Below are 16,233 nucleotides of genomic sequence, written 5' to 3' on the forward strand. Positions count from 1 at the left end.
TACTAGTCCGATAAAACTCCCAATTAAGATTTACAAAACAACACTTCTTATCTCAAAACCAAGAAGCTTTCGGTTCTCGTCTTTGGATCTTCCTGTGTCTTCTTTTCTCCTTGTTATGAATTTCTGCATCACAGGTTACTGATCGAAAAGATACCTTTTTAGAGAGCTATTTTTCAGGCAGTCTGTTTACATGCTGGGCTTGTCAGTTCTCCTCTTGACTGTTCAATTCTCCCCCGGTCTTATACCCCAGAGCATCAGATTGTGTCATTGGCTTTTAAGATTGTCAATATACCAGTTCAAACTTGGTTGGAAATTGGTACTTTTTATTGGGGTATAACTTAAACTGATTGCCTGGAGACAAAAATAAATTTGAATTTAGCCAATGAGCTACTCGAGTTGTTCAATTCAGTGTTACATACATTATTGCTTATTGAGAACACTTGGTGGTGTGTCCCGGTAGTTCAGCTGCTTTTAACTCTCTTAAAGGTACACCCACATCTTCATAACAGAAGGGAGTAGTCAGAGATGGACTAGGTGAAGGTGAGAGCAGGTTGGAAATTAGAAGTAAAATTGATAAACCTCTTCAATTCTAAACATGTGAAGGGAGCTGTACCAATGATGTCACCAATGTACTGGAGAAAGTGTTGTGTGGAGGGACCCAAATAAGATTGTAACAAGGAATGTTCAGTGTACCTCACAAAGAGACAGGGGCACATGCAGGCAACCATGTCCATGGCTCTGACCTGAGGAAAGTGAGAGGAGTTAAAGAATTTGGTCAAAGAGCAGACAGGTTCAGGAGGCGATGTTGCATAGGGGATGGTTTAGGCCATTTTTCTGGCAGGAAGCAGAGAGCCCTGAGACCATCTTGATGGGGGATAGACATGTAGAGGGAATGCACATCCATTGTGGCTGATGGCCACGAACTGGAAATTCTGAAACTGATGTGAAGTGTCAAAGGATTCGTTGACTTCAGTGGGAAGGGACTGGACAATGGGAGAAAAAAATACAGTCGAGGTAGGAAGAGCTGAGTTTCTGGAGGTAAGAGCAGGCAGAAACAATGGGCCTGCCAGGCAGTTGTTTTCGTCAAATTTGGGAAGCAGGTGGAAGCGGGATGTATGGAGTTGGGGGACTATAAGCTTGGAACGTTGTGGTGGGGGGGAGGTGATCATCATGGATACAGTAGTTTGCTTTTCAATGATGGCATCATGGTCCAGAGAGATAGGACGATCTGTCCAAGAGCTGGTGCTCAGCCTTAACAAGGTAAAGTAGACAGGCAGGAGGCTGGAAAAACACAACAAGCCAGGCAACATCAGGAGGTGGAAAAGTCTATGTTTTGAATGTAACCTTTCTTCAGGTTGGGGGTGGGTGTGGGGAGAGCTGCAGATAAAGGGGTAGCGGGGCAGGGTGGTGAAGTTGGGATAGGTGAAGACAGTAGTGCTAGAAAAGCACAGCAAGTCAGGCCACATCCGAAGAGCAGGAAAATCGACATTTTGGGCAAAAACCCTTCATCAGGAATCCTCATTCCTTTAGGGCGGCATGGTGGCTCAGTGGTTAGCACTGCTGCCTCACCACACCAGGGACCCGGGTTCAATTCCCACCTCGGACAACTGTCTGTATGGAGTTTGCACATTCTCCCCGTGTCTGCGTGGGTTTCCTCCGGGTGCTCCGGTTTCCTCCCACAGTCCAAAGATGTGCAGATGAGGTGAATTGGCCATGCTAAATTGCCCATAGTGTTAGGTGCATTAGTCAGGGGTGAATGTAGGAATGAATGGGTCTGGGTGGGTTGCTCTTTGGAGGGTCGGTGTGGACTTGTTTTCATACTGTAGGGAATCTAATCTAATCTACTTAAATCTTGACTCTAATCTCCAGCACCCACTTTCACTTCGGTGAAGAGAGGTAGAGGGTATGACCTGGTTGGTCAATGGGAGGAATGAATCTGGTTGGTGGCATGGAGGAGTGGAAGTGAGGGGGAGGGCGAGGGCGAGGGCAGGGGCAGGGAGCCAGGGAATGGGAAGGGAGGTTATTTGAAATTGGAGAGCTCAATGTTGAGTCCTCTGGAGTGTAGGCTGCCCAGGTGGAAGATGCGGTGTAGTTCCTCCAGTTCGCGGTGTGGTTTGTTGTGGCAATGCGGGAGGCCAAGGATGGTCCAGGCGGAAAGGGAGTATTTGGGGAATTAAAATGGGTCATGACTGGGAGGTCTGGTCAGCCCCTGCGTGCCCAGCTGAGATGCTCAGTGAACCATTCCCTAGATTTACATTCGGTCTCCCTGATGTAGAGAAGATCACATCGGGAGCACCGGATACAGTAAACTAGGTTGGAGGAGAGGCAGGTGAACCTCTGTCTCGCCTGGAAGGACTGTTTGGGGCTCAGGATGGTGGTGGTGGGGCGGGGTGGTGTGCTGGCATGTTTTGCATCTTTTCCGGTTACAGGGAAAGGTACCTGGGGGCTTGGGGGGGTGGGGTATTGGTGGGGAATCTGTTGAAGGGAATGGTCCTTGCAGAAGGCTGAGAGGAGTGGGGAGGGGAAGATGTCATTGATGGTGGCGTCTTGTTGGAGTTGGTGGAAGTGTTTGAGGATGATGCGTTGGATGCAGAGACTGGTGGGGTGATAGAGGAAGACAAGGGGGCTTCTGTCTTTATTGCGTTTGGTGGAGACATTTAGAGCAGTGGAATGGGGAATGGAGGTGGTGCAGCGGAGGGCTGCCTGGATGACATAGGGAGGAAAAGCACATTGTTCGAAATAGATGGAAATATCTGGGATGCTTGGGAGTGGAATGTCTCCGTGTCCAAGCGGAGGCAGAGGAATTGGGAGAATGGGATAGAGTTCTTACAGAATACTGGGTGGGAGGAGGTATAGTCCAGGTGGTTATGGGAGTCTGTGGGTTTATAGTAAACAACCATCTGGAGACTGTCGCCGGAGATGGAAATGGAGAGGTCAAGAAAGAGGAGGGTGGTGTCTGAGATAGACCAAGTGAGTTTGAGGGCAGGATAGAAGTTTGAGTGAAGTCGATGAACTGCTCCAGTTCAGCCTGCATGCAGGCCCTGCACTGATGAAGTCATTGATGTAACAGCAGAAGTGTTGGGGCACTGTGGCCTGTGTAGGTACTGAAGAGGGATTGTTGGATATGGCCAACAAAGAGGCAGGTGTAGCTGGGGCCCATCCAGGTGCTCATGGCTACCCCCTTGATTTGGAAGAAATGGGAGCAGTTAAAGGTAACGTTGTTGAGGGTGAGGACCAGTTTGGCAAGGCGGAGGAGGGTATTGGTGGAGGGGGACTGGATGGGTCTGTTGGAGAGGAAGAAGCAGAGGATCTGGAGGCCATCTTTGTGGGGTATGGACATGTATAAGAACTGCATGTCCCATAATGAAGATAAAGCCCTGGGGCCGGGGAACTGCAAGTTGCTGAAGAGGTAGAGGGCGAGGTTGGTGTGGCGAGATATTTGATTTCATATTATTTCACTGTTAACATGACAGAATTTATTGTCATTTTACAGAACAAGTAACTCAAATCTTCTCACAGAGTTAAAATTTTGAACTCATGATAATGGAAGAAACTTGTGTTTCGCTCTTGTCTGTTGAAAGTTCTGTAACTGAGATGAGCATGCAAAAGTAATTGGAATAATGCCAGCATTGATCTTAGCAACAAGAGGCAGTTTGAGCATTTTTCAGTTTTGTTTACTAAAGTATATGGATAAGGTTACAGTGCACTCGTTGGAACGATCCATTTGACAAAGGAAGTTATTTATACGTTATTTTCAGTGCTATGAAGGATTCCTGGCTCTGAGTCCTTGCTGAACTGGAATGTAGTGTCAAAAAGGAAATAGCTGTTGGAAACTATTTCCACTAAACACACACAGATCCTGGCACTTTCAAATAATGTTGCCCCCACCACACCCTATGATGCAAATGTTATAATTGATACCATGTGTAAATGTAAAGCAGCATAAGCCACAATGAAGAAAAATGTCCACATTTTGACACATTTTAGACATATGAGCTGGCTTATATTTTTACCTGAATTACTTTCATGACCTTTGAATCAACTATTAGACTGTTCCTATTATCTTAAATAGGATTAGTTAAATGAATTGATTCATCATGAACACTGTAAATCATAAATGCCTTAGTATTTAAAAGTTATCATTTAGAAGTAGTGCAAAACTGAATTGTTACACATCTGCAATATTATCTGCATAAATGTTGAATATTATTTGTATAAGAGATTATGTATGAGAGATATGTAACTGAAAATTTTGAGATTGTAATTCGGAATGTTGAAAAATTGGTGCCATCTCAATTCATTGTATCTTTGGAAATCTTGTATGTGGAAGTTATAAAGCTCTTAATCTTCTGCCAGACCAATCTTAATCTTCTGTGAGCCATGTGAGGGATGCAACAGCTGCAAATTCATAATATGCAACCTTCGCATTTTTCTGCAGTACTATTCTTTATTCAGAGTGATCATGGGCTGAAAAGAAAACCTGAAAATTCCTCTCATTCTCAAACTTGTTAAGGAAATGCAAAAGAATGGAAAAGAAATTTGAAGTGACTGTGCAACAGTCTTCTAGTGCGTGATTATTAACGATGAATTTCACTCTCAACAAAATTATTGTCATTTCTGTGGTAAATTTATGAAATTAATCCATCTACTCAAACAGCAGGCTATGGCTTGAACAAGGGCCTTAATCCACTGTAATTATGAACTGTTTAAAATTGTGAAAGTATGCGTGGTTTTTTTCACGTTTAGTTTCAGGGACTTCGACTGCAATTTCTTTTTTCACTTTTGTTTTGTAATTCAACAGCTGTAGTTTTTTTACAATCAGCATTGTTTTTCTCTTCACCTTTCACAAGTATTTTCCTTTAGTTGACACACAAGCTGCTTTCCGTTTTCTCTGAGCACTCGTATTATTAGATATATTGTTTCAAAAAGGAACACTCACATCCAAAATACTCAGTTGCTGAAGACTGAGAATATGAAAGTTAGTTTCTTGGTTAGCTAAGAGATTAATGCACAGTTTAGTGCACTGAATTTGAGTGCCAGGTTCATTGATACTCCTGATTGTTTTCTTACACAGATGCAAACATGACTAATCTTGTTTACGTTAGAAATAGCAATTCCACCCCCCCCCCCCCCGCCCACTTTGTTCAAGTCTGTGTAAACTCATATCTTATTCAAGCTCTGGTGTATGAATATTACAGTGCACTTACAGAAATTGGTGGGACTGGGTGGTACTGTCGGGAGGAAACTTGATTTTTATAGCCGGGATCATAGTTCAAAAGTAGCCTGTGATGCTAAGGTGAAGATTGACTATATTCATCAACTTCTACATTCAAAGCCAAAACAAAAGAGTGATTGATGGATGTGATTGAGCAGCACTTGTTGAATGATCCCAAGTACATTAATTGTTCCACTTACATCAAATTTAAGATGATTATCTGAGCTGACAATTAATTTATCTTCACTTGAAGTACATTCATATGCAAGGACGCATTCTCCACTAACAAAGTTAAAAATCACACAAGACCAGGTTATAGTCCAACAGGTTTAATTGGAAGTACACTAGCTTTTGGAGTGACTCTCCTTCATCAGGTGATAGTCTGATGAAGGAGCATCGCTCCGAAAGCTAGTGTACTTCCAATTAAACCTGTTGGACTATAACCTGGTCTTGTGTGATTTTTAACTTTGTCCATTAACAAAAGGATTGTTGAAGCTTTGTGTCTTTTTTCAAAAACCCAGACACTTGGGGTTCCTGCTGCTTCCTCCATGATAATGTCTCAATGAATTGAATTTAACTTCCGCACCAATCAGTACGCATTCCTATTGTATTGCACATTTTTTGTGATCATTCGAAGTTTGCTATTCTTGCATTAGTCCTGAAGAGTGCCAGACCAAAAGCTTTGGTAGGACGTCTCTCTTTTCAGCAAAATTCATGTTAACCTCTCTGTGCAAATGATTCTAAGTGAAATGGGTTTGGACGAATCTGTTCAAGTTATTAATAGACAAAGGCTTACTGTTCAGATGTTCCCTGAGTTTGATTCATCTATGTTGTCCTGATAATTCAAGGTCTCTTCAGGTTTTATACTGATTGCTCATTTCAAATAATTGAACAATTCATTGTAAGTAGTACAGCAAAATGGGAATTTCATGTGAAAGGAGTTGTAATCAGATAGTCTAAATGAAACAGCTTTTAATTAAGTAGAGGAAACTGGTTATCACTGTTACTCATTTGGTTTAGGATGGTCATTGTAATAAATTGTACATGATGACATCACCTGGGTGCACATTCGAGGTTTGGAGCTGAAGTAATTTGCTAGGATGGCTATCAAACGCATGTATACTCTATGATCCCAAAGTTTATTTTATTACTGAACAAAATAGATGATAAAATTTGAATATCTATATCAATGGAACTGATATACAATAGGCTACTGATAATCTTCTGTGACCACTGACTGTGGTGGTGTGTGTTCCTTGAAGCCTGAAGGGATCATGTATGGATTAGGTTGTCATCTTTTAGAAAAATCTCACTGAGTAAACACAATTATGTTCATTGCATTACTGCAACAATTTACAGTTTACATTAATATAATCTACATTGCCACATTGACAGTTAGCAGCACACTAGTCCCAGGTCTGTCTCCTAAAAGCTCCTTGTTTTAATGTTATTATTTATTCACTCGATGAACAGGGATGTTGCTGGCTGAGCAGCATTTATTGCCTATCCCTAGTTGCCCTTGAGAAGTTGATGGAGGGCTGCCTCTTGAACCACTGCAGTTCATGTCATGTAGGTAATCCCATAATGCCCTTAGGGAGGGAACTCAAGGATTTTGACCCAGTGACACTGGAGGAATGGTGATATATTTCCAAGTCAGGATGGGGGTGAGAGGCTTGTGGGGAACTTGCTGTTGGTGGTGTTTCCATGTATCTGTTGCCTTTATCCTTCTAGAATAAAGTGGTTGTGGTTTGGAAGGTACTGTTTTTAAGATCTTTGGTGAATTTCTGCAATTCATCTTATGGATAATACATGCTGTTGCTGCTACTGAACATCGGTAATGAAGGGAGTGGATGCTTGTGGTGCCAATCAAACTTGACTTGGACTAGTTCCAATGACAAACATGATGCATATACAATGTCTGGGTAGCATGGTGGCTCAGTGGTTTTCACTGCTGCCTCACAGTGCCAAGAACCTGGGTTTAGATTAGATTAGATTAGATTACTTACAGTGTGGAAACAGGCCCTTCGGCCCAACAAGTCCACACCGCCCCGCCGAAGCGTAACCCACCCATACCCCTACATCTACATCTACATCTACCCCTTACCTAACACTACGGGCAATTTAGCATGGCCAATTCACCTTGCCTGCACATCTTTGGAGTGTGGGAGGAAACCGGAGCACCCGGAGGAAACCCACGCAGACACGGGGAGAACGTGCAAACTCCACACAGTCAGTCGCCTGAGGCGGGAATTGAACCCGGATCTCTGGCGCTGTGAGGCAGCAGTGCTAACCACTGTGCCACCTTGCCGCCCATATACACCCTTGGATGACTTTGTGAAGTTTGTACATTTTCCCGCATCTATGTGGTTTACTCCCAGTGCTCTGGTTTCCTCTGACAGTCTAAAGGTTAGGTGGGTTGGCCATGCTAAATTGCCCATGGTATCCAGGGATGTGCAGGCTCGGTGGATTAGCCATGGGAAATGCAGGGTTCCAGGGATGGGCTGGGTCTGGTGGGATGCTCTTCAGGGAGTCAGTGTGGACTGGATGAACTGAATGACCTACTTCCACACTGTTGGGATTCTATGATCTTTCCCCAAGACATTTTCCATGTTACATTTTCCTACATTTGTTTAGATATTTACATTTTCCACTTCTCCAGTTCCTTCCAAGTCTTTAACTTTACAAATTCACACGCCATTTTTTTGCTGTTTGCTATTTTGTGCTATTTGTCCCAAACATGTTGGCCAGAAGGTAGTTTGGCTTGATTGTTTTCTTGATGTGTTGAGGTCTGTCATTCTCCTGCGTTTCCATGTTTGGCATTCAGTTCAATCCAGTATATAGGTTGTGGGTGACTCAACTATAATGGGATCCTGCTGTTCCTTAATATAGCCCTTCGGCAATATGGATGATGTGTGTTCTCATATGGTTTGCATGTTTTTGGACAATTGTACCTCTTCTGTTTAGATCCCTGATCCAGGTCTGTTGCTCTACACAAGAAAGTTGTCAGAGCTCGGAGCAATGTTAAAAATCACACAATACCAGGATATAGTCCAACAGGTCTATTGCAGTTTTTATTGTAATGTGTGGTCGACAGTTTGTAAGAGGATTACTCTCTATAACTTAGTGCCTTATAATTGTGAAGGCATAAATCTGAATCTAATTTCTTCGGCAGGAGAGGAAGCTGAGTCTTCAGCATCCTGCCCATCAGTAGTTCTAAAGGTACTTAACCAAATTGGAATGGGTTGGTGCATGATTCCACAATGCTGTGTAGAGGTTGGAATTATTCTTCAAGAGTGATTTTGCCAATCTAACCCCATGTTTGACCTGTCTGTTAGATTGTGGATGGCACAATGAACTCATGGCCTGGTCAAATCCAAAACTGGCTGGAGTAGTCCATCATTTGAAACGTCTTAACCTTAATCCATTAGCACAATGATGATGAGATCAGACTTCCTGTCAAGAGCAAGCTAACCCACACTCACCTGTGAAGGTGAGGTGGGGAACTTAGTGAGAATTACAAGTTCTCTTTGTTCTGGCAAAGACAATGGCAATGGACACTACGTTCTTCAAGTTCCTTGGAGATTCAAGTCAACATACTGATGACTGAGCTGTGGCCCAGCACTCGATGATTCTGAATTGTCTTTGGTGCAACCTCCTTAAACCGTCCTGTCTTTGTAAAACAGCAATAATCAGTCATTCACCTTATACTAGAGTTTAATCAATGATGGCCAAGTGTTTCCTACATTCAAAATATATTGTTATGGCCATAGAGCTCGACTTTTGACACAGCAAACCCTATTTTCATTGCTGTTGTCAAATTTAGCCTCTTCAGTTATGATTTGCTGGCCTTTGTGCAAGCTATGTATGATTTTATTTCTTGAATGAGTTTTGCATCACAATTGGTAAGGCTGCCAACTCTCTTCCTAGAGAGTGCATGTGCTGCCACCTTCAGTTTTCACTAAACTTAGACTTTTATGTAATGACTGTCATGAAACAAACACAAAATCTTTGTATTCTTGGAGATATTCTTGCAACTTTCTTCTTGTCCAGGAGAAAAACAAAAGCTTTATGGTCTGTTTCAATATCTACTTTCAAGACAATAAAATTGTATAAAAATATGTCGCATGTCCACAGATGCATATACACATCTTAAATACATATTGTGTTTTTTGCGTCAGATAATGCCTGCACATTTTGCAATTTTTTGAAGACAAGAAAAACATGTACTGTGTCTTGTTCCAGTTCAGCCAAATGGGTGTCATTCTTTCATTTGTTTCTCAGCAATGTTCTGACCAATCAGAGACATCCTGCCTGTTAACTGTCAATCATCATCTAACTAGTGCAGTATCCATGGCAATGCCAATATTCAGAGTCCACTTGCCAACTAATCAGCACTCTTCTGTCACACAGTTCAAATGTACCTGTCCCTTTACTCTCATATCTTTTGTTAATTGTCCTGATGAATGCAAGATGAAAGACTTCAACAAAATATCTTTTTTCAGAAATATTCAGATACAGATGGTTTGTGGGTTACACAGAGAGCAACCTTGACATGATAAAGCACATGAAATCAGGGGGAGATGTTGGAATACTACTATTGTCGCTGGTCCAATAAAACAGAGATCCAGTGACCTGGCACACACCAGAATTTAACCTCATGAAGAATGGAAGCTCAAATTAAGCCATTGTTTAACGAATCCTTTGTTGTAAAAACTGATTTTGTTCATTAAGCTCCTTGACCTGCCCTGATCTATGTGTGATTCCAGAATTATAGTAATGTGAGTGATACTTAACTGCCCCTCTGACATAACCATATCTAACTGCTGGAAGTACTCAAATAAAAAAAAAATGATGGACCTGGATAAACTACCTGGCCTCAACCCAGGCATCAAAGCCACAATAGCCCGTGATTTGATCCTTCCTGACTAACATCATGGCTTAAGTACCAAAACTACAAGAGCTTCAACCTTTTGGACTGGAATATCTCCCATTAGGTTCAAGCCAGGGGATCAAACCTGATTCAAACCAGGAGCAATACCAGGCACACTTAAATGTGTTTACCAATCTGATGAAACTACAAAGCAAGACTACCTGCAGATCAAGCAGCATAAGCAGCAAGTGATAGACAGAGGTAAAAGCAATGACTGCAGATGCTGAAAATCAAATTCTGGATTAGTGGTGCTGGAAGAGCACAGCAGTTCAGGCAGCATCCAACGAGCACTAATCCAGAAAGTGATAGACAGAGCCAAGCCATTCCACAATTAATGGATCAGATCTAAGTTCTGCAGTCCTGCCACTTCCAGTCATGAATGAAATTGGATAATTAAACAAATACTGGAGACAAGGTTCCACAAATAGTTTCATCCTCGATGATGGGAGAGCACAGCACATCAGTACAAAGGTAAGGCTGAAGCATTTGCAACAATCTTCAGCCAGAAGTGCTAATTGCATGATCCATTTCGGCCTCCCCCAGTGGTCCTCAGCATCACAGGTACTGATGCTCTACTAATTTGATTCACTCCATGTCATATCAAGAAACTGTTGGAGACACTGGATACTGCAAAGGCTATGAACCCTGACAACATTCTGGAAATAATACTGATAACACATGCTGCAGAACTTGCTACATTGCTAACCGAAACTGAACAGGGCCAGACATATAAATGTTGCAGCAACAAGAGCAGATCAGAGGCTAGGATTAATGAGATGAGTAACTCAACTCTGACTCCCAAGGACTGTCTGCCATGTACAAGGCACAAGTCAGAAGTGTGATGGAATACTCCCCTGGATGAGTGCAGCTTGGAGAACACTCAGGGAACTTGAATGAGGACAAAACAGCCAGCTTGATTAGCACTGCATCCTCAAGCATTCATTCAGTCCCTCCACCAATTGGTGCAGAGTAACCGTAGTGTGTACCATCAATAACATGCACGGCTGCAATGCACCTTTGACAATGGTTTCCAAACCATTGACATTTACCATCTTGAAGGACAAAGGTAGCAGATACATATGAATACTGCCGACTCTAAGCTCCTCTCCGAGCCACTCAGCATCTTAACCAAGAAGTGCATTGCTGGTTAAAAAGAGTTTTTTTTTACACCAAATGGACTGTAGCAGTTCCGGAAATGAGATCTAGCGCAACAAATGATGGATAATAAATGCTGACCCAGCCAGCAATGTCCATGTCCCACTTCGGGAGCTAAAATCTTCAGTACTATTGTCAGAAAGTTGTCAGGATCGATTGTCTTTACAATATCCAATATCTGCAATCATTTCTTGAATCAAGTGGACTGGCATTTGTGACACTGGGCAATCTGGAAGAGGCTGAGATGGATCATCCATTCACCATTTATGGTGGCAGGTTGTTGAAAATGCTTTAAAATTAGCAAATGTTTCATAAGAAAGTTTCCTTGATTGAGAATTGAATTGTGTCAGGAGCTAAACACATCAACTTTGATGCAGCTGGCACTTTAATGCAAAGTGTAGTTTTGTTGCAGCATTTCTAAGTCTACATTATTGGTGTGTCATTTCATAGACATTTCCTGAATTGTTTCAGTTTTTTTTCATGCAGAATTAAGGGTGTAAAGGATAGAAAAAGGCTATTAATGCAGGGAGGTCTGTGCAAGTTTTCAGAGCAGGGAAATGAGCTATCCAGTGGAATCTTTGAGCTCATTGAGTAACTTATTCCTTGCTTTCCTTTCCAAAAGACATTGACTGTGCCTGCCTTCTGCTGTTGCTTGTTTTCTTTCATTCTGATATACATTATCTGATGAAAGCTGATGGAGATCTCTCTATGTGGCACTATTTCCATAATGTGGACCACCTTCATGCAGGCAAAAAAGGGACAGATTATTGGGAATACAATCAAATACTAGACCTCCAATTAAGCAAAGTTATGGTGACCTCAAAATGTGTTGGATAAAGTTTTAAGTATACTGGAATGGTGAAGGACTGTCATGATCCATGTTTGTTGAACATTCAGTCATGCTTGTGGTCTATTGAATATTGTTCATTGAGTCTTAGAGATGTACAGCACGGAAACAGACCCTTCGGTCCAACTCGTCCATGTCGACCACATATCCCAACCTAATCTGGCAGCTCATTCCATATGTGCATAACCCTCTGCGGGAAAAAGTTACCCCTTAGGTCCCTTTTATATCTTTACTCTCTCACCTTAAACCTGTGTTCTGGACTCCTCCACCTCAGGGAAAAGACTTTCTCTATTTATCCTATCCATGCCCCTCATGATTTTATAAACCTCCATAGGTTACTCCTCAGCCTCTGATGCTCCAGAGAAAACAGCCCCAGCCCATTCAGCCTTTCCCTATAGCTGTAATCCTCCAGCCCTGGCAACATCCATGTAAATCTTTTCTTAACCCTTCCACATTTCACAACATCTTTCCGATAGGAAGGAGACCAGAATTGCATGCAATATTCCAAAAGTGGCCTAACCAACTTCCTGTACAGCCACAACATGACCTCCAAACTCCTACACTAAATGCTCTGACCAATAAAGGAAAGCATACTTCACTATCCTATCTACTTGTGACTCTACTTTCAAAAAGCTATGAACCTGCTCTCCAAGGTATCTTTTTCAGCAACACTCCCGAGGACCTTACCATTAAGTGTATAAGTCCTGCTCTGATTTGCTTTTCCAAAATACAGCACCTCACATTTGTCTAAATTAAACTCCATCTGTCACTCCTCCACCCATTGGCCCATTTGATCAAGATCCCAATGTACTTTGAGGTAACTTTCTTTGCTGTTCACTACACCTCCAATTTTGGTGTCATCTGCAAACTTACTAACTATACATCTCATGTTCACATTCAAGTTGTTTATATAAATGACAAAAAGTAGTGGACCCGGCACTGATCCTTGTGGCATTCCACTGGTCACAGGCCTCCAGTCTGAAAAGCAACCCTCCACCACCACCCTCTGTCTTCTACCTTTGAGCCAGTTCTATATCCAAATGGGTAGTTCGCCCTGTATTCCGTGAGATCTAACCTTGCTAACCATCCTCCCATGGGGAACCCCGTCGAACGCCTTACTGAAGTCCACATAGATCATGTCCATTGCTCTGCCCTCATCAATCCTCTTTGTTACTTCTTCAAAAATCTCAATCAAGTTTGTGAGACATGATTTCCCACGCACAAAGCCATGCTGATTATCCCCAATGAGTCCTTGCCTTTCCAAATCCATGTAAATCCTTCTGGCAGAATTCCCTCAAACAACCTGCCCACCACCAATGTCAGGCTCACTGGTCTATAGTTCCCTGGTTTTTCCTTATCACTTTTCTTAAACAGTGACACCACATTTGCCAACCTCCAGTCTTCCTGCACCTCACCTGTGCCTATCGATAAGGCCCAGCAATCACTTCCCTAGCTTCCCACTGAGTTCTAGGGTACACCTGATCAGGTCATAGGGATTTATCCACTTTTATGCATTCCAAGACATCTAGCTCCACCTCCTCTGTAATATGGGCATTTTTCAAGATGTTACCATCTATTTCCCCACATTCTATATCTTCCATGTCCTTCTCCACAGTAAACACTTATGTAAAATACTCGTGTAGTATCTCCCCCATCGACTGTGGCTCCATACATAGTCTGCCTTGCTGATCTTTGAGGGGGAAGAGTCAAGATTAGAGTGGTGCTGGAAAAGCACAGCAGGTCAGGCAGCATCCAAGGAGCAGGAAAATCGAAGTTTTGGGCAAATGTCCTTCATCAGGAAGTTCTTTTTCTGATGAAGAGTTTTTGCCCAGAACGTTGACGCTGTCTGACCTGCTGTGCTTTTCCAGAACCACTCTAATCTAGACTCTAATCTCCAGCATCTGCAGTACTCACCTCTGCCTTGTTACCCTTTTGTCCTTAATGTATTTACAAAAACTATTTGGATACTCCTTAACCCAATTTGCCAAAGCTATCTCATCTCCCTTTTTTGCCCTCCTGTTTTCCCTCTTCAGTATACTCCTGCTGCCTTTATACTCTTCTAAGGATTCACTCGATCTATCCTGTCTATGACTTATGCTTCCTTCTTTTTCTTAACAAACCCTCAATTTCTCTAGTCAACCAGCATTTCCTTTCACATTGTGCGTGAGCCCCTACCCCCTGTCCACTCCCCCCAAATTCGCCCACCTCCCCAAAACCCTGTCTGCCCCTGCCCGCCCATCACCCAACCCTATCAGTCCCACCTCATCCCCACCCTGCCCCAAACCCCGTCCGCTCTCGCCCCGCCCGCCCTCTAAGCCACGCCCGCCCGCCAAACCCCATCCACCACCAACCCCGTCAGCCCTCCCGCCTGCCCGCCACCCAACCCCATCCACCTAACCCATCTACCCACACTGCACCCCCAAACCTCATCCGCTCCCACCCCACTCCCATTTTGGGTCAAGTGACCCTTCCTCAAAACTGATCGTAGCTTGGACAATATCAGTTTACGTGCAGTTGTTTCCATTAGGTGGGAAGAATTGGACCCGTGGGCATAGCCTTAAAATCAGAGAGGGTCAATTTAGAATAGAAATAAGGAGACATTTCTTCAGCCAGAGAGTGGTGGGCCTGTGAAATTCGTTGCCATGGAGCGCAGTGGAGGCCAGGACATTGGCTGGCTGGGAATTAAGAGCTATGGGAGAATGCAAGTAAGTGGAATTGAAGCACCAATCAGTCATGATTAAATGGCGGAGTGGACCCGATGGGCCGAGTGGCCTTGCTTCCATTGCTATGTATTATGGTCTTATAACATCGGATCAGGGAAGGGGGCAAGGAGTAAACGTTAGATGGATTTGGAGCCCAAAAATAGAGAAGAGCAGTAAGTAGATAACGACAAAAGAAGTGAATAACAAACTGGCTAAGAGAGTGCATGGCTGTGAATGGGGACTGTTCATGGCTAATAATGGATGGTGTGTAACAGCAGACTGTAATAACAAGGCCTGGGTGTGGGGGTTGGGGTAAGGATATGAGCGAGCTCAATCCATGAAGCTATTGAACTCAATGTTGAGTCTGGAAGGCTACAGGGTTCCAAGGTGGAAAATGAAGTGTTGTTCATCGAGCCTACAATGAGCTTTGCAGAAGCATTGCAGTAAGCCTGAGGCAGAGATGTTGGCCAGGGAGCACAGTGATGTGTTCAAGTGGCAGGCAACCGGAAGTTCAGGGTCTTGTGAATAGAGCACAATTGTTCTGCGAAGCAGTCATCCAGTCGATGCTATGTTTCCTCAATGTGGAGGAGACCAAATTGTGAGTAGCGAATGCAGTAATTGAGATTGTGGGAAGTACATAGATACAAAGATGTGTCATGACATGTCCTAGCAGGTTGATTTTGAAAACAAAATGGGTTTTATGTCATTGGGGTTGTCCATAACTCTGGACCTCAAGGTTCAGGTTCAAGTCCCATCTGTCCTGGCGGTGTGTCATTGCATGTCCACATAGTTAATTAAGAAGAATTTCAACTTCCATGCAACATTTTGTTATGAAACTGCATACACTAAAGGGCAGCACAGTGGCTCAGTGGTTAGCACTGCTGCCTTGCTGCACCAGGGACCCAGGTTCGATTCCATCCTCGGATGATTGTCTGTGTGGAGTTTGTACATTCTCCCCGTGTCCCCGTGGGTTTCCTCTGGTTTCCTCCCACAGTCCAAAGATGTGCAGGTCAGGTGAACTGGCCATGGTAAATTGCCCAAAGTGTTCAGGGATGTGTAGGTTAGGTCCATTAGTCAGGGGTAAATATCGGGGAATCGGTCTGGGTGGGTTACTCTTTGAAAGGTTGGTGTGGACCTGTTGGGCCGAATGGCCTGTTTCCACATTGTAGAGATTGTATGATTCACTTCTTGAAACAGTTGGGGAGCAAATTTGTGAATACATTTTCAAAGGAGCCTTGGTTAAGTACTTGAAAAGCAAGACCTTTTAAGACACTGGTGACAGAGGTGGGGCCAGGGTCGCAGGGCCTGTTCCTGTGCTGTAATTTTCTTTGTTCTTTGTTCTAATTGGACAGCATGTTTGAGAACCAGGACCAATAACTTGCCT

The 16,233-nt window shown here is 43.3% G+C and overlaps 1 protein-coding gene across 7 annotated transcripts in view; it reads left to right on the forward strand.

The window, feature by feature from the left end:
* znf385b (zinc finger protein 385B) overlaps positions 1 to 16,233 on the forward strand; it is a 435,743-nt gene that overhangs the window by 251,822 nt on the left and 167,688 nt on the right. Inside the window, exon 1 of one of the 7 annotated variants that reach the window (XM_072579101.1) lies at positions 4,537 to 4,622. The exons of the other annotated variants lie outside the window; for them this stretch is intronic. The gene's annotated coding sequence lies outside the window, so the exon portion shown is untranslated. Of the gene's footprint in view, positions 1 to 4,536; positions 4,623 to 16,233 lie in introns of those variants that run through there. 7 annotated transcript variants of the gene reach the window in all.

This window comes from Chiloscyllium punctatum, chromosome 10, assembly GCF_047496795.1.
Source record: "Chiloscyllium punctatum isolate Juve2018m chromosome 10, sChiPun1.3, whole genome shotgun sequence".
Classification (NCBI taxonomy): domain Eukaryota; kingdom Metazoa; phylum Chordata; class Chondrichthyes; order Orectolobiformes; family Hemiscylliidae; genus Chiloscyllium; species Chiloscyllium punctatum.